At 43.4% G+C, this 19221-nt stretch overlaps 1 protein-coding gene across 2 annotated transcripts in view; it reads left to right on the top strand.

Moving 5' to 3' along the window:
* Positions 1–19221, top strand: part of LDB1 (LIM domain binding 1) — a 64049-nt gene that overhangs the window by 11711 nt on the left and 33117 nt on the right. The gene's annotated exons all lie outside the window — the stretch shown is intronic.

The following is a 19221-nucleotide window of genomic DNA, read 5'->3' as shown; positions in this document are numbered from 1 at the left end:
TCTCACACTTTTACAGTTACTAAAATTCTTTCTTACATTTAACCTAATTTTCTTCCTTGTACTTTAAGAAAAAAATCTTATCTTTCTTGTTAAGGCTGAAATGATCACTTGAGATCATTTTAGACAATACAAAACAGTGAGCCTATTCCCACTCCTTTGATATTTTCCTCAGGCTTGAAGATACTACATTGATTCAGCCTGTCCTAAGTGTGATTTGCATTTTAAACTGTGTTCCTATAAGCATTTATCTGGAAGTAAGCACCACCAAACACAAGTGAACATGCACAGGATTATATTGTCAGGCTGCAGTTCAGTGCACCATTATGTGGGTGTGAACTTTGTGTAACCCAGTCGGACTTTGTTAGACTAATAATTTAAGCCTTTGCAGATCAAGGATCCCCATGCAGAATAATATGTTTTGCATCTCCACTCATCTCTCTCTCCCTTAAAAAAAAACAAAAACCCTGAAAAGAATTGGGGTGGCATGACTCACCAGTTAAAGTCAGATCTTAGGCCTTTAATCATTTTTGTAGCTCTCTTCTGACTCCTTTCCATCTTCTTGTCAACACCCTCCTTGAATTGTGATGCTCAGAACTGTTGCCTACATGTGAGCAATGTATTTTTCCTGGCCTCAAAGCCTTGTCCTTTGTGGTTTTCGGAGACTTTCTGAGCTGGAGTTTAACTTTCGTTAGTTGGTAATCTAAAACAAAAGCCCACCATGGAATAATTCCCTCGTGTGTGGTGCACATTCCTACTTCCATTGCATCTGTTTGCCACCCATTCCTTTTCATTGCACGGAGTGTTTAAATTCTGCATAAACTTGCAATGGAGCCTGTGATTATATTGTGGGAAGGTGTGAACAAGAGAAATTGCAACCTGAGGATAACTCATGCTTCATACAGCAAAATCACCAATACTTTGGCTAGGTTCTTGCTCAGGATGCATTCCTCATGCCTGTTTCCTTCCTAGAACTGTCAGTGTGTTTTAGTGAGGTCAAAGGCAGAGTGGACTTAGCTTTGTAACCTCAGCAACTTGACCCTTCCTGACCCAGAACATCCCATAGGGGATTTAAAAGGGTGAGGGGAGGAAATCTCTGTTTACTAAATCCAGTTTGTGGGTACTTTGACTGCAGGCTCGTCCCCAATCTTGTTCATTTCCCTTCATCTTCCAGCATGTTGCCAGAATTGCCTGGTTTCCGAAACCACTCAGCTTTATTCAGAGCTATTCATTCATTAGCTGAAGTTGTCCTGACATAGACAAGTTGGCTGAGGACTAAGAGCCCTGCTTTGTTCTTTCCTAGGGAAGCCCTATATCAGGGGTAGCCAACACAGTGCCCTCCATATGTTGCTGGGCTACAGCTTCCATTATTGCTTATTCTTGGGTTTGCTGGTTGGGGCTGACGGACGTTGTACTCTGCAATAGTGTCTCATACCAAATGTAATTGAACCGTGAAAAAGACTCTATAAACTGAAAGTAGAGATTCTGTATATATTTTTCCTTATTTATTTGTTTGTTTTGTAACACAATGAAATCTTTAATAAAAACTATTTTTTAAAAAGGGCACCACTTTGGCTGCATCTGCCTTATATCATCTAAAACATGTGCTCTGTATGCTCTACACTGATCTCTGTGCACATGTTTCCTGCCAGTTTTTGGTGAGACTCTCTACTGGTTTTATTCATGTTCTAGCAACACAGTATTTGCTCCGTAGTCATTCTGGACAGGGACTGGGTGTCAGCCATGTTATTGCTGATTTAAATTCACCTCTCTTAACCTGTAGGCTGGGCATTCCAGATAACAGAGTCTCCACCAACAGGGAGTCATGTCTTTTGCCACAGAGTATATGCAATATTCAATAAATAAATTTAAAGGTGACAGGAAGACTAAAGAGGCTGGGTGGGGGTATGTACTTTAAGGATGGGACTGCCACTCACTCAAAGAAAGAATGAAAGAGGCTTGGCTTGGAGAAAGTTGAGGACTGAGTGGTGTGCACTCTCATGCTGATAGGATAAAGGATATGGGGTCATCCTACATATTTCTTTTGGTCTGGACTGGAAAATGGATTGGCTGAGCCCAGTGTGGACTCCTAATTTTTATTACCCCTGCTGCAAAATGTGAGTAATAACGACCTACCCCACAAAAGTGTTGTGGGTCGACATGGTATGGAATGCAAAGCTGCTGGCAGCAGAAACACTGCAGCACAAGGAAAAGCGGAAACAAAGCAGCTCCTTGCCATTTTACAGCCAATATGAAGAGTTCTGGAAAGGCAGCAGGAACTCCCTTTTCTCTAGCCCAGCCGGGTGTTGAGTAAGATAATGCCTTTCAGTTGTTCATTCTATGGGCAAGGGCAAAAGCTGTGTTAAGTTATGCGCCTCTATTAAATATGTGCATAAAAGAGGCCAAGAGAAGGATGTGTTTTAAAAGTTCTCTCAGCTGTGCATCTCATTGAAGATCAGATCTCATGCAGTTGGAGGCTATATCTAAATAACCTAGCCAGCCACATTGGTCTTTCCTGTTCTGTAGAGAACACCCATTCATGGATAAGTGGCTCCCCCACTGCTGGTAGAATGCATAAATGGCACTAAGGTTCACAAAAAAATTAAAACTGATGCAGCTTGGATTGTTCAGTTCACACTGGGGCTACCTAGCACAGATGTATCGCCAATAGCTGTTGCCTGCCATAGCTCAATGGTAGAGAATCTGCTTTACATGCAGAAGGTTCCAGATTCAATCCTGAATATATCCAGGTTAGGGCTGGGAGAGAAATCCTTGCCTGAAATCCTGGAGACCCATTGCTGGTCAGTGTAGACAGTATTGTGCTAGATGGGCCACCAATAGTCTGACTCTGTACAAGGCAGCTTCCTGTGCATTCCCAGTCGTGTTCAGCCTTGCTGCCTCCCAGAATTCCCAGCATGGCAAGCTCCCATTAAGGCTTAGTTTTCACTGAGGTGTGAACCTGTGTTTGGGCTGTACAACTTCAGACTGTAAGTGGAGGCTCACATGACTGAATGCTCCTCCAAACAAAAAAAGGGGATGTGTGGTAATAACTGCCCCTCCACAAATATGTCTAGATGGCAGGGGGAAAGCTAGAAGCTCTTCATTCTTATGATTCCTGGAGGACCCTTAAGGCTTCTACATCTTAAAGCTTCTTCCCGCCCACCAAAACAAACAAACACAAAAAACCAACCCCAACCGCAGCTAGGGCTGCTAAAGCCTTTCAAGATATGTAAAAAGGAAACAGAGATCCAGAACTCTTAGTTGACAGGCTTAACTCCATTAGATGTCCCCCCAAAATGTGTGCTATTACACCATCTCCCCCCAAAAATGAATTGACTGGGGATAAGAAAAGGAATTGGAATGGCATAAGGGGGAGAGAGGACAACATGTACAGCAAAACCAAATGAGAATGCAGCTGCTTGCCTACACCTGAGTCCCAGTTTCAATTTGCAGAGGTTTCTTTTTAGAGGGGAGGGAGGCTGGGGATCCTATTTAATAATCTAGGTGCCTACTGTAGCATGTATCTTGCTTGAGACAATCCAGAACTGACAGTTGCTCTTGCTTTTTAAGTCCAAATCTTCAAGGCAAAAGCCATAACTCTTTCCTTCTAGGTATAGCAGCATGATCCTTTCATCTCTTGTCTTGGAAATTTCAGCTGGCCAAGTCTGTGAGCAGTCCTTTCCTTGCTAGAGGCCAAAGGTGTGTATTTGCTGCTTTTGAAACACAGGCTCTTTCCAGCAGCATAGCTTCTGGATAAAACTAGATTCACAACAACTAGTGTCCAGTGGGACTGGTAGGATAGAAGGCAGGGAGACTTACCGTAACAGCAGGTGGAGCCGGAGCCGGAGCCAGTGACAGGCAGGGGTGTAAGTACCGTATAAGGCAGGCAGGCAGGCAGGCAGGGGGTAACTGAGGGCAGACTGCAGTTGGTAAGGCAGTGCTCCTTTCACCCCTATTGACCAGTCTCCACTGACAATTAGATTGTTTCCTATACAGTGGAACCTTGGAAGCTGAACGCCTTTGAACTCAAACATTCCGGCTCCTGAACGATCGAAATCCAGAACTGATTGTTCCGGTTTTCGAACGATTTTCAGAAGCCAAATGTCCGGCGTGGCTTCCGCAGCTTCTGATTGGCTGCAGGACTGTCCTGCAACCAATCAGAAGCTGTGCTTTGGAAGTTGAACGCTTTGGAAGTCGAACGGACTTCTGGAACAGATTCCGTTCGACTTCCAAGGTACGACTGTACTTGTATCCTGCTGGTCCTATAGAGCAATAGTTTAACCCCACAACAAGCCTGTGAGGAAGATCTGGCTTGTAGAGAGTGACTTTCCTGGTAAACTTCATCCCTGAGTGGGGAGGTGATTCCATATTTCTCTTGTTCAAACCCAGCACTGCTGCATCACACTGGCTCCCTAGAGAAAAACAAAGAATAGTTTTGTAACTGCAGGCAGGCTCTAAATTGCTTCCTGGCTGATAGGGGCCGGAGTGTTATGGAGTGCTCCTGTTCTCAGCATGGACAGCTTCATTGATTACCAGGGAGGCTGAGTGGTGGCTGTAGCATGAAGAACAGAATTATTTGCCTGAGCCGTGGGAAGCAGATGCCGTGGTTTGCTTCAGGATTTTTCTGCACGTAACTTCTGTGACTCTTCTTCCTGAGGAGCAAGCAAAGAATTTTTTGAGGTTAGAACATTTTACTGTGGTGCTTATAGAGATCAGGGTAGGAGGACAGAGGTACACACTGGTCTGAACTTCTGGTATTATGCTGACAGGTGCCATTGGTCATTATGAATAAAACAAATCCCCTATCTCTGCTTCTTAATGGTGAAAGGACCAGCTCAGTGTAATACCAGGAACAGTGTTGAGGATTGTGCTGGGGCTTCACCCCTTTAGCGTCAAGAGCAAACCAGGAAAAATGTCAATAAAAGCACAGTTACAGGTGGGTAGCTGTGTTGGTCTGCCATAGTCGAAACAAAATAGGAAACAAAATAGGAAATTCTTTCCAGTAGCACCTTAGAGACCAACTGAGTTTGTTCTTGGTATGAGCTTTCGTGTGCATGCACACTTCTTCAGATACACATAAAAGCACAGTTGCAGATATGCTGGCTGTGGAAACTCTGCTTGTTTATTTGAGATGTTGGTGGATGAATTCAGCTAATCTCTCTTCGTGTTAAAATACAGTTATTTCTAATCAGTAAAAGTGTATTGGTGTGGTTTCGCAGCTCACTGTGCAAGGCAAGCCACCCAGGGAGCCTGTTTCCCCCACTCCTTTCTCTCTCTCTCTCTCTCTCTCTCTCTGTGTGTGTGTGTGTGTGTGAGAGAGAGAGAGAGAGAGAGAGAGAGAGAGAGAGAGAGAAGGTGGAGGAGCTTGTTTAGGTGTGAGGGCAGCTCATGATGGTCAACTGTGCCCTGCCATCAGTGTTTCTCATTCACTCTCTTTCTTGCAACGATTCTGCAGGATCAATGGTATTGGACACAGAATGCAAAGCATCATTCCATCTTAGATGTATTTCCTTGCTGGGATTTCCCCTGCTTTCTCCTAGGGAAAAAACAACAACCTGGTACCTTGTTGGGATGAGTGTAATCTGCTTCTCCTAGCAAAGCCACTAAGCATTTAATCCTACCAGCCAACAGAGCTTCCACAGTGTCCCAGTTTAAACCACCAGCCTTTTGTGTGTTTGGCAAATTCAAGTTCACTTTCAGAAGTTGACTCTCAGCCAGTATTAACTCGATAGTTTCCTTTGCACAGAGAGCATCACTCACTTCTGCAGCAGGCATATTCCTAATAAATGTTAGCTGTGTTCAAGCAACATGAGCTCCAATGTTCAACAACATGAGAGCAAGGAGGAGAGCCACAACAAGTAGCCCCATCCCTGGGGTGGCATGTTCCTCCCCTGACATACAGGTGAATGTCTATAGGGAGGGGGGCCTTCACAGGTAGGTGCAAAGGTCCTTTCCCTGCCATACCTGCAGATGTTGGGGAAGGAGCGTGTGACCCTGGAGGTGGGGCTACTTGGTCATACACACACACACACATACACACACACACACTATGTATTTGGTTTCACAGCTCACTGTGAATATATACATAATATATATTATATAAATGATTATATATATATATACACACACACACAATAATATGTATATATATAAATGATTTTTATTAAAGATTTCTTAGTTTACAAAAATACATGTATTGTCTTCTTTCAAGTTGTGTTTTCTACAGATAAGTTTCATTTGTTGTGGGACATTAGTGTTGTATGCAGTATTAGGTCGAGAAGAAAAGCGGGGGAAAGAGGTGGAAGGTGGAGAGGTGAGTGGGGTGGGAATGCTTCTATTGTTCTATTTGGGGGGGGGGGTTGTGTCAGTGTCACTTGTGTTAGTCCATTATTGTTGAACACTGGAACTCATAAACACCCAAATACTGTAGGACTTTTGTTACATTTTTGTGACTCTGTTATGAAGTGAGGATAGTGAAAACACAGCAGTATTTTAATCATGGAAAATTTCAGTGAGGCCTGTATGACGCAAATACTTGAACTCTTGGGCAGTATTAGTATTTGTTGCTGAGTCTTTGCAAGGGACAGTTTCTGAAGCTCAGGCGGGTTGGGAAACGTTATCTGCCACCGCCACTGGAGTCAGTGGGGAACAGCAGCGACTGCAGCACCATGATTAGAACCTGCTAAATGTTTCTTCCAGCTTGAAAAAAAAATATGTTTCTTCCAGCTTGGAACCAGCCACCTAAGGCTCAGGAAACAAGTGGAGGAAGATGGAAGAATTACCTATTCAGTAGGGAGCTATCTGTTTAACTAGGCAGAGTCCCAATAGGGACTGTAAGCCAGGCTGGATTTAACTGCACCCCCCCCCCCAGGGAAGGAACTGGCAGGAGAAACTGTATTCCTGATGCATTCAATATGCCCCCACCCCCCCCCCCCCGAATCCAGATGCTGGAGCTAATGGAAAGGGTGGGGCAGCGTGCATATCTGAGCCACTGTGCATGCAAGTTAGTTAAGAGTGAGCATCTTTGTATTTGTGCAAATACATGCATGCGTGTATACCAAATACGTTTGCACACTTGGAATTCTGCAATTGATATATTTGTTGTTTGTGTAAGTTTGTGTATCTCTGGTTTGCTTGCATTTGTGCACATTTGGGCTGTTAGGAGTGAGCAGACCTTTCTCCATATAATGCACTTTGGTGCCTTGGAAAAACAGTAACCAGCAGCTTCATCTTGAAATGCCACATGTAAGGCACTCTTCATATAGAGACACACACACAGCATTTTCCTCCTTAGCAAGCCTGGGAAATAAATTTGCTTTGTGCAAGTCCTGAGGGGGGCTCAGATAATCCATGGTTATCACCAACCCATTCCTCCTGAATTCTAGGTTAAAAAAAAAGAAAAAAGATTTGTGTTACTGAGTGGGGAAAGTGCTCCCTTCCTCAGCCAGCTGCAAAAAGAGCCCTGCAGATTCTCCTTACTGCCCAGCAACTGAAGGAAACCACAAGTCATGCATGCAGGTGCCCGATAAGCCTGCCTTCTGCAGAACAACTCTTGGGAGGGGGTGGGGCTGACTTTGCTGCTGCCTGTCCTCCTTTGCCTAAGTTGCGATGTACAGTTCCACATGCTGAAGCCATGCTTAGGAAAGGGGCCCTGCCAGATTTCCTCCCCAAACGCCAACATATAGCAGCCAAGGCTCCCATTGATGCCCCAATCCCAAATCCCCACGTAACCTGGGCTATTTTTGCTGGAGGTTGGTCTATTGATATCATGGGCTGCCATGGTGTTTCTGCCAATGTCTCAGCATGTTTACTTCCATACTTTAAAAAGAAAGTGAAAGCAACCTGTTGTTCCTAGTAGCTGATCATATCTCTTACCTACACACAGATAAAACAAAATAAAAAATAAAAAATTCCTTCCAGTAGCACCTTAATAGAGCAACTAAGTTTGTTCTTGGTATGAGCTTTCATGTGCATGCACACTTCTTCAGATACACTGAAACAGAAGTCACCAGACCACACATTGCCAATTGTATAATCAGGTGGTGGTTTGTAGCTAACTTGCATCTGATTGATGCGGGCATGTGATGCTAGTGCAACTGTAATTTCTTCACAAGAGCCACACAATTGATCCTCTGCCTTGTGTAGTAACAATATTTCATATTCAGGAAACAATTTCCTTGTATATTGAATCTTGTAACCATTCTAACAGTATAGGCTTCCAAAGTGTAGCCTTCCACCACCGGTGCTGTTAATGTTCAAAATCTTAAATCAGCCACTAAAAGCCATGAGAATGACTTCAGAAATCCTAAACACACATGGGTATCTTAAAAAAAAAAAAGTATTTAATTACCTGTTTCTGACCCTTTGATGCATTCTTCCATCACATTTTCAGCCTTTTTGTCTAGGGATGAAAGAAAGAGGTGATTAATCAATCTAAAATGTTACTTTTTTAAAAAAATCAGGTTTTAATCACTATGGGGAGGATGTTGGAAAAAGTAATTTCTGTACACTTCTTGACTCCACTTAACAATATAGTGAAGATAATTTCCCCAAGAAGGAGTGATCTGCCTGTTTTTGTTAGCAAGCAAAAACTGATCTTGATTAAATATCCTCAACATGTCATCCAATATAGCTAATTGAAAGAAACATACAATAAATGCTTCAAGCAGTTGGAGTCTCTTTTTTTTCTTCAAATTCACAAGAATTCCTTAGTTTAACTATATGTTCCCAGAAGAGATAGTGATGGTGGCTAGATTGGATGGCTCTAATACAAGTTTGGCCAAATTCATGGAGAATACGACTGTCAATGGCTAGTAGCCATGATGGCTATCTTGTAGCCCCACTGTTGAGGCAATATGCCTCTTAGTACCCGTTGTGGGGTTTCACAAGTGGGGAGAGTGCTCTGCACTCAGGTCCTGCCTGTGCAGGCATCTGGTTGGCTACTATGAGAACAAAATGCTTGATGCAGCAGAGTTACACTAGGAAAGGGTTAAGAACAACAATTTGTTCATTTCTCCCTTCCAAGTACATTGACTTCCATTTTTCTCCAAAAGATGTCCCAAGCTTTACCCAAAGCCATACAAATGTCTCCAGACACCTGGTTATACCGCCAGTTATTCTGGGGAACCAACTTGCTTCAGTAACTGATTAGTTTACATGTTCAAAGGATGAATCTTGAATGTGAAGAAGTGTGCATGCACACGAAAGCTCATACCAGGAACAAACTCAGTTGGTCTCTAAGGTGCTACTAGAAAGAATTTTCGATTTTGTCTTGAATGTGAAGTGAGCTGAAAGTCTCTAGCACGGTCACCCTTTCCTTTCTACCGTAGCACAAACAATTTAAATAAGATAAAAGGTTGGTGGGTGGAGTCCACAGTTTCCTAGAGAAGCACAATAAATTGTAAATGGCTGAAGAGATTTAACTAGGGGTGTGTTTGCTCTGCTGGCTGGCTGGTTGCTGTAAGAATCCCCCTGCCCAAGAAGCATCCACTTCTAGGAGTTGTGCAAGGCTGTTGGTTACAAACAACTCCCCAGATAACAAGCTTGAGATGGAAGAGTATATTTGGCAAACTCTGATAAGCAACTCAGCTCCTGTAAAGCATGTGGGAAGGGGTAAGTGCCATGCTTTGGAGTCTGTAGAGTTGCATGGGATCAGGGGATTGGGACAGCTGTAGGCTATGTGGCTTGTGAGCAAGAGCACTTTTTTGTTCTGAAGGGGGCAATGATGCATTACTGTGTTGCATTTCCCCCTTCTATTTATTCCAAACATGCTACTCCCCCTCTCCTTCTCAGCCCTTTCTTCTGGCTTGTTTGTGTGTCCCTGGTTAACAAGAGACTCTGATGGACCGTAGCCATCTCCTTGGCATTTTGTTTGCCACCAAAACTCAGGTACAGGTGAGAAGTGCCAGAGTATTAGTGGGCCTGTCTGTCACTTTCTCTCTTGCTGCTTGACAGCAGGGTGGTTTGAAGAGCTGTGCAGCAGCTGGCCTGTGCTCTTTCTGTCCCTTCCCTAGCAGGAAGAGAATCACCGCTGCATGGAATTGGCATGCACAGATGTAACATGAAACCAGAAGGTTAGGGTAATGCAGAAGTTATTGGTCTGCCAGGAGCCACTTAAGTGGGACTCTGCATGAGAGTTGTGAGCTGCATAGTGCTAGGTGTGTGGTAGTTTCCAGCAAAAGGTTTTGCTGGTACAGACATCTTTCTGTGGGGTCTCAGTTAGCAAGTAGATTGGCTTGCCAACTAATCTTGACCCCAAAACTAGAGTAATCGCTACTTCCCTATAGGGATAGCTGCTCCCCCTTAAGAGGGCACCCATCCCATGGGAACCACAAGAGCACTCTTCCTAGCTATCTGCTAGAGCAGCCTTCCCTATCTTGGTGGCCTCCAGATGTTGTTATACTCTAGTTTTCATCAGCTCCAACCAGCGTGGCTAATGGTCAAGAATGATGGGAGTTGTAGTTTAAAATGTCTTGAGGGCACCAAGTTGGAGAAAGTTGCACTAGAGCATTTTTATGAAGCCTTTTCTTCCCTCTGCATGCCGTATGGCTGTTTGTTATTGTGATTTCTCCGTTTCCACCAACCCTGTCCACTAGGCTTGATGTCACTGAGCAGCCAGAGGGCAAGGCTGTGTGCACCCCACACAGTTCAAGCACTTTCAAAGCGCCTTCTTTCCCTCAAAATAATTTTGGGCAATTAAGGGTTGTTGGGAATCATAACTCTGTGAGGGGTAAACTACAGTGCCCAGAATTCTGTGAGGGAAAGAATGTGCTTCCTCCAGTGTCCTTTAATGTGCTTCAAATGTCCAAGTGAGAGTGAACCAGCGGAAGTTTTGTTGGTCAGTGGGCCAGGTGGAAGTTTTCCTCAACCTGTATTTGTTACCTGGGCAACAAATCCAGCTGCTGAAAATTAATATAAGTAGCCCTCACAGGAAAAAAAATATTTTCTACAATCAAGCGGTACATATATATTTTTATGAAATAACAAATAACAAATAAAAATTGTACACATGTTTACTCAGAAGTAAGTTTCAATGAGTTCAATGGGGCTTACTCTGCAGTGGGTGGCTATGTGAAGTCAATTTAGGGAGCAGTTGGTTGTAGAGAGACACTTGAAAACTCATCTCAGAGAATCACATAGTAACACTTGCGTCTTCTTCAATGCCAGCTTCATGTTCAAAACCAGCACCACCTAGTGAAAACCAAAGGCTCTAGGCCAGGCCACCAATAAGTGCCCCTTTAATGGCATTTTTTTTTAAAAGGGAGAACCAGTGTTCTATTATGACAATAATGGGCCATAGGCCAAGGCCTTGTTAGCTTGTTTGATAATTCCTTTGCTGGTCAAAATGACCTCAATCTCAATTGTCGGGGGGGGGGGACCCAACAACAAATCAGGCACAGAGCCAACAAAAAAATATATATTATTGACTGCTCAAAATCTTTTGTTGGGATCACCTAAATGGAGCTTATGGTCCAGTTTGAGAATCTCTGGTCTAATAGCTTAGTGCAGGAATCAGTGACAGTTACAAGCTCTGTCTAAATGTTTTCAAAGTTATAATTAGAGCAACTTTAAAATAATTTCCCTTCTGTCTCAGTGACTGGATCAGAAACACCTGATGTCTCTTTTGTTTATCTTCCAGGGCCATCAAACAAATTAAGGCATGTTTTCCAGGGCCATCAAATAAATTAAGGCATGTTTTCCAGATTTTATTCAGGACAATGTGCATTCCGTTATCATACAATGCAAGCACAAGAATTGGTGTTGGGGTCAAACCTCAGCATCCTGAGAATGTCACCTTCTTTTAAGTTTCTAGCCCTTAAGGCTGCAAAACAAGACTTGAAAATGCCCTGTCCACATCATATGAAATCTCAGGAGCCAGAGGGGGAGGAAGACATGAATTTTAGTGGACAAGCAGAACAGATTTAGCACCTGGCACAGCTCTTTGTTCCTCCCTATGGCTGACAGAAAATAAGTAGATCATGCAAAAGATAATAGTAAATCAAATTGATATTGCATGATTTTATACAGGCCACATCATTCAGTTTCCTTGGTCAAAAAACAATGATTTATTTATCTCTAGAAAGACACAGCCTCTTGATTATATTGTGCTACCGACAAATAACAGAAGAGATCAAATTATTCCAGGTTGCTATATGCTAAAACTGCCCGCAGGGCAATGAAAAAGTTGGTAAAACTAGCTTTGTAGTCCTGTTGCTCAGAATAGTGTCATGCCAGGAATCTGTATTGTAACCTAATAGAACCCAGCTGGAGCAAAAACTGCCCTTAGCTGTGAACCCCGCTTGATGCCCTGCTACAAGAAGGAACCACGTGTTCCTGTATAGCACAGGATATAAGCTGAGTGGCACCCATAGCAGAAGCGTACCTGGGAACTGGGAACGTAGCATAGAAGCTGCCTTGCTGGGGGCAGCTCTTTGGAAACCTCATTGATCAGTGGCAACAAAAGAAATGAGATCAAATGACAGTGGACTATTTGCCTGTGGAACTAGGGCTAGAGAGGGAAGATGAAGGACTCTGTTTAGCAGGCCCTGAAGGAAGCACTTAACTGCCTGAAACAAGTGACAGGAAACACCTGCTCAGCTGTGGCCTTTGCAAGGTGCAGAGGTCCCCCCCCCTCCACCCGTGACTTAGCATGCCAACAAGTCCTGGAGTAGACAGCCTGCCTCTCAGATGAAGGCCCTTCTCCACCATCACACACACAGAGCCCCAGGATTTGTTGGTGAGCAATTGTTTTGGTGCTTTCTCTGGAGTTAACCAGTGTCCCTTCAAGCCCAGGGTCCTACACATAGGATCTGGAAATCCGACCCCAACCTGCACCCTCTATATTCCCTAAGGCGTTCTAACCATCTTGGCTATCCGATCTTGGCAAAGCCCCAGCGAAAAGGACTTAAGTTTCTGAGCAGCTGTGTCTCTCTTCTAACAAGGGTAAATGCTCCTCGTCGGAGAGCAGCATCCATTGCCACGTGGTTGGATCAATGGCTGTAAAGCTGTGTCTGTGTGATTTATATCCCCCAGAGCACCAGTGCTAGCTGCACAGAGTACAGTAAAAAGGGGCTGGTGAACTGTGGCACATGAAGAGACTGAATAGAGAACTGCGGGAGTTAAGGGGGGGGTTGGTTCTTGTGTTGCTGGACTCCTATTTGTAAAAGGTGGGGGGCTCTTCTTCTTCCTCTTCTTCTTCCTGTTAAAATATGTATAAGTGCCCTTTGTCCGAAGATCACAGGGTGGTTCACAACATAAAAATACAAAATGAGAACACAAAATACACAATACCTCCCACTGGAGACTGAATAGGACTTCCGCCAACCGCATCCCAGTCCTGCTTCAGCATCCATCCAATGGCTCTTTAATTATTAACTTGACCATAACCAGAACCAACTGGAGCTGCTGCATCTTTGTGGACCTGCTCCAAAGAGGGATCGCTGAAGGTGAGGATACGCTGCAAGGCTGCTGTAGCATAAGGATGCCCTAAAGTGAGCAGACGGGAGAATAAAATGCACACACAGGGCATGTTTTATTTCTGCCTACCCAAAGGTTGCTAAAGATGTGTTCCTGCTAGAGGGTGTGTTCCTGTGACATCGACTGATGCTGCTAAAAAATGATATTGCTGACCCCCACACCAACCAGTCTGCAGGGCTTAGTGGTTTTCACCCTCCCCAAATACATGTGGGAAAATTACCCCCCCCCCCCGTTTCTGGATTTTGATACACCCCAAGAGGCAAGTATAATTCCCACGCTCTCCATGCCTAGCTAACCTGAACCATAGAACTTCTAGCTTTGTTGGGAAGCTTGTTTGTCTCATTTCCTAAGCCCATTATAATATGTATATAGACATTCTCTATCACTGCAGTGTTGATAGTGGTGCAGTTGTGTGATGTGTGAATCTGAGATGTTAGGTGGGACAGAAGTCTACAATGTGTGAATGCCTGAAAGAAGTGTACTCCACTGGATTAACAGATCTGGTACTTGGATCTGGAAGATCTTGATGTATATTCAACTGCTGCTAAAGATTACTTGTATAGTTCTGAGAAAGAAATGTTCAGCACCAATCCCACCACACCTGTAGAACAGGAATCCTGGTAACTTTTCTCTCACAGCAGTGTGGTGAGTTTAAATACAAAAAAGGCTGTAAAGCACTTAGGAAATCAAGAATGTTATAGTAGGTATTAGAGGCACCCTCATTACTTTCAGTGTCTTCCGGTTCTAGCAAGACTTAATATGACAGATGAAAGAAATGAGTGTTCTGGATCCTTTAGTTGAGTTTCCTGCATTGCAGGGTGTTGAACTAGATGACTCTCGGGGTCCCTTCCAACTCTACAATTCTATGACACTATGAAAAGGATTTTAAACAGTGTTGGCGCTTAAGAGTTGCTTTGCTATGCTTCCCAGTGTAGCACAAATGCAGGTGTGAAGAGGAGGTGGAAGGGGATAAGCTATAAGATATCAGATTTATATGATTGTTACAGCAAGGGATTGGGTCTCCCTTTCTAGGAAGCCTTGAACTTGCATCAGCCACAGGTTAGAAACCTCACAAATATGTGTGCATTATGATATGATGTGGCTCCATTTCCCAAGCTCATGCAGCTTTGGGTCCTGAAGAAGTGTTTCCTTGCCACTGTGGATTGTTAGGATGACACATGTTAATGCCAGGAGAGGAAAATGATTGTGTGTGTGTGTGTGTGTGTGTGTGTGTGTGTGTGTGTATATATATATATATATATAGAGAGAGAGAGAGAGAGAGAGAGTTGTTATTATTTTTAAATCACACTCTGGAGTTATTGGGAAAATAGCTTCATAATCAGCCTTTCAGGTTCCATGTGACCATCCATTGTTTTATCACATGGTATGGTACCCTGAATTTTGGAAATTACTCATAACCCTTTGCTGCAGTGGTGAACATATAGCAGCACCATCCTTTCCCAGACACCATCACTACAGCCATAGCAACTGGGCACATCAAATAACAGATCCACCGTGGTGCTTCTGCTGAAAGGAGCAGTATCTGCTTGGTAGCATTTTAAATCAGAGCCAGAAACTGACCCTTGCACTTAGGACTAGAACCCTAAGCTATGCTGCTTTTTATGGCACTGAAGCAGCCATGGGGAGAAAGTCTATTGCTGCCTTTAGGCTAGAAACTCTGTGATCCACTTGGGAGACTGAGCATAGATCTGAGAACGTAGTAGCAGCAGCTCTGTTTTTTTAAATGCTGGCTTGCTCACCTTGACATAGCTGTCAACTTTCCCCTTTTTAAAAGGGAAATTCCCTTATTCCGAATAGGATTCCTCACAAGAAAAGGGAAAAGTTGACAGCTATGCACCTTGACCATTTCCCTGTCTGCTCTTCTGTTGAGCTCAAATGGGTGAAATACCTTCACTACAGTTGTCTGGAACCACCCAAAAGTGTTCACCTAACATTTAATGTTTACCATTCCACTAGAAACACAGGTGAAACACAGTGAAATTAAAACTAAAATCTAGTTTTTGTTTTTTAAATTCTTTTCCACAGCATGCATCATTGATCCTTGAAACATGCTACCATAAGATCATGGCGATAGCCAATAGTTTAACTAACTTAAAAGGTTATAGAATTTCTTCCTAGACATAATCCTTTCCATTGCCATTAACTAAAATGGTTCAGACATCTTATTTCTTTATAGAAATATGTTTTTAATGAAATAGCAGTATAATAAATATCAAAGCAGTTTGCAACAACAACAACAACAACAAAGAGTAAAACCACACAGTAAAAACCATGTAAAAAAGTTAAACACAGACATCAATTAACCATCGTAGATGTGTTCTTCATTTCTTTCATAGGCCTGGTGGAATAGAAAAGTTTTCAGCAGGTGTTTAAAAGTTGAAGCAGAAGGCGGCTGCTGAATCTCTGTTGGCAGAATACTGTATTCCACAGGCCTGGGCTGATAACTCTAAAGGCTCCATTTCTTGTTATCAAGTGAGCCTTGCCAACTTGGGGAATGATCTATGACATTCCTGCAGATTATTTTTGTTCTTGCAGATTATTTTAGTTAGTGATCAAGATTGGATATAAGTGTTCGGGTGATCCCTGAGGTACCCTGGACCCAAGTTGTTTAGAATTTTGTAAATAAATACAAGGACCTCTTGCCGAGGGTGTCACCAGCTTTGTTGTTGTTGTTGTTGTTCAGTCGTTCAGTCGTGTCCGACTCTTCGTGACCCCATGGACCAGAGCACGCCAGGCACACCTATCCTCCACTGCCTCCTGCAGTTTGGCCAAACTCATGCCAGTCGCTTCGAGAACACTGTCCAACCATCTCATCCTCTGTCGTCCCCTTCTCCTTGTGCCCTCCATCTTTCCCAACATCAGGGTCTTTTCCAGGGAGTCTTCTCTTCTCATGAGGTGGCCAAAGTACTGGAGCCTCAACTTCAGGATCTGCCCTTCCAGTGAGCACTCAGGCCTGATTTCTTTAAGGATGGATAAGTTTGATCTTTTTGCAGTCCATGGAACTCTCAAGAGTCTCCAGCTTAGGAGAGTGAAATACTGGTAACTGAAAAGTGAATGGCAAAGGCTGGAGTTATATGCTGATTCATTGCAGCATTTCAGGCTTCCTCTGGTACATCTGGAACTGGTTCTTGTCAGAGAGGGGATACTGGGCTAGATATACTAACGACATAAGACTGATCCTTTGTTTTAATGTAGTGGAGACTCACATCTCCTTGCTCGACCCTCACTAGAACCAACTGTGATTCTCAGGAAATTTGTGACCTGAATTCTGTAGCTTAAGAGTCTGGTAATTAGAACCATTCCTATGGCTAGGCTGTTCCCTAAAGCAGAGCTTTGGTTTGTTCCAGTGGCAGTTTGACACACAGCACTTTAGCTACAGTGTGTGTGTGTGTGTGTGTGTGTGTGTGTGAGAGAGAGAGAGAGAGAGAGAGAGAGAGAGAGAGAGAGAGAGAGATTTGGTATTTCAGCACATAATCCAAACCCCAACTCCTTTTATGAAAAAGAAAACAGATGTGTAATCTTTCAGCTGCAGTTGCAATTGCATGTTACCCAGAGTTCTGCAGAGTGAAGTATTCTTCCTTTATTTTCTTACTTGCTCAGATGAGTAGTAGGCATTTAAAATGCTGCATTTATTGACTTCTGATTTTAGCATCTGATGAAAATACGACAATCCTGGTTCAGGCTGCCAGTACATTTAGGCTTGTGGTGCTAAAGCAAGCCATCAGTTAAGTGGAAGGCACGCATTCCATATTTTGAGGGTTGGTTCTATTACAGTGAAACCTAGAAATCTGTTACTTTAAAAAAGTCTATTGTGCTAGAACAGTTGTACAGCTGCAGCTGTATATGTGTGCACATTTGCACAACCAGCTATATACTCCCCCCCCCCCCAATTATTTTCCAATGCTCAATTGAAGGAAGCCCCTAATTTTATGCCTTGAATCTTACTGGGTTTTTTACATAGTGTATGTCTCAAAAATACTCTTCATTGCAGGAGAATTAAATACACCAACCAACACCAGCCAATCTGAGTGGCTAAAAAGGCTTGCTCTAACATGAAATGATACATACTTGGGGTTTAGTTCCCAAGTTAAAAACAATAATGTGTTGTTATTACTTTTTAAAGAAAAAATGCAATTAAAAGTTCTGAAGGAAAAGGTGCCTTTTGCCAGCTCTGTCCGTCAGTTCTCATTTGCGAAAGCTGCCATGTGTCCTTATTTTGGGATGTTACATTCTACACAACATATATTGCCCATAGTAAGGTGCTGAAAACTCAGTTTTGTTTCTTGTTTCTGGCTAGCACTGGATTTCATGCTTCCCTGCTTAGTAACATTTAGGGTTTGAAAGACATCTTGTCTGTACCTGCAGGATGTCCCAGGGCAGCTCTGAAGTGGGCACAGTGGCATTAGACCTAATAATGAGGAACTTGTAGCTCTCTAGCTGTTGTGGGACTCCATCACAACCGATGGTCAGGGATTATGGGAGTTGTAGTCCAGTGATGTCTGGAAGACACAGGTTCCTTACCCCTGCATTAGTTCAATACTATCTTACATAAAGACCAATGCTATAGATTCACACAGCTTCTAAAATTAGAAATGTGAAGGCTCAAGCGTGCCTGCAGGTCACTATCCTACGCTAGAAACCTTCCACTGAATTCTAAATGTGCTCATAATATTTGTAGTTATTCATCAGGCGACCAGTATAGGTACTCTTATTTATGATTACATGACATGTTCAAGGCTGAGCCCCAGGCTAAGGTTGCATCCTTTTCTCCTGACAGTGGTTCTGTGCTATTGACAGCTGCAGGACATGCAAAGATGCAAAAGGAATGGCTTTTGCCGTCCCAGCAACCCAACTGTGAAGCTGTTGGCTCCTCTGTTGGATGGGGGAAGCTGACAACCTGAGCCCTAGGTTCCATGGCTATCCTTGGTGAGCCACAGCACAAGTTTAGTTCTACCGGTTTTAGCCATTGCTCATAACAACTTGACACAAATTCAGCCCTGCTGCAAGGGAAGACATGACTGTTTTTGACTACATTTAGAAGAGACCGCATATCACAAAAAGGTACCACATCCTGGGAATTGCAGTGAAGGCTTTGGACTGCACAGCCCTAGGATGTCTCAATCCAGTTGCCCTAATTACACCGGGATATAAACATTTTGCACCTGGCATCGCATAAATTTAGGCTTTTAGTCTACTCTAAATCAAACCCTACAAGCTGGCAGGAGCTGGAGTAGCCCATCTCCTCACATGCAGTTTCGTTAGTACAGTAATTATTTTCGTGGTGGTTTGTGGGTAAGAAAATAACAGTTTCAGCTGGATTCTATGCATGTTTAATTTACTTGGAAGTAACTCCTACTAAACGCAAAGGGTTTTTGCTTCTTAGGTGCGTCCTTGAAATTACAGACTTTTTTTGCAGCAAACTATCCAGTAGGAAAAAGTACTTCAAGCTATTTCAGCACGCAACCCCAACCCTTTCATTGAATTAAAGCGATTTGGGCACTAGATTTGCGCAGGTGGAAGAAACGAGTGAAACCTCCCAAGGTGGCGAAGTTTCCTTCCTACTAGGGATATTTGCAAGACCTGGAATAAGGCACGCTTTGAAGCTCTCCATCCCGCTTAGATGGGGGTGTGGGGAATTGGCCTTTTTATGTTTTTTGTTTTTGCTGTAGAGCCCCAGTGTTTCTTCCATGGTGGGAGAAGACCTGGTACTTCCCAGCCTGCTTTACT

The sequence above is a fragment of the Lacerta agilis genome, chromosome 5 (assembly GCF_009819535.1).
Source record: "Lacerta agilis isolate rLacAgi1 chromosome 5, rLacAgi1.pri, whole genome shotgun sequence".
Classification (NCBI taxonomy): Eukaryota; Metazoa; Chordata; class Lepidosauria; order Squamata; family Lacertidae; genus Lacerta; species Lacerta agilis.
Note: the sequence above shows the minus strand (reverse complement) of the source record. Positions and strands in the feature narration are given on the sequence as shown.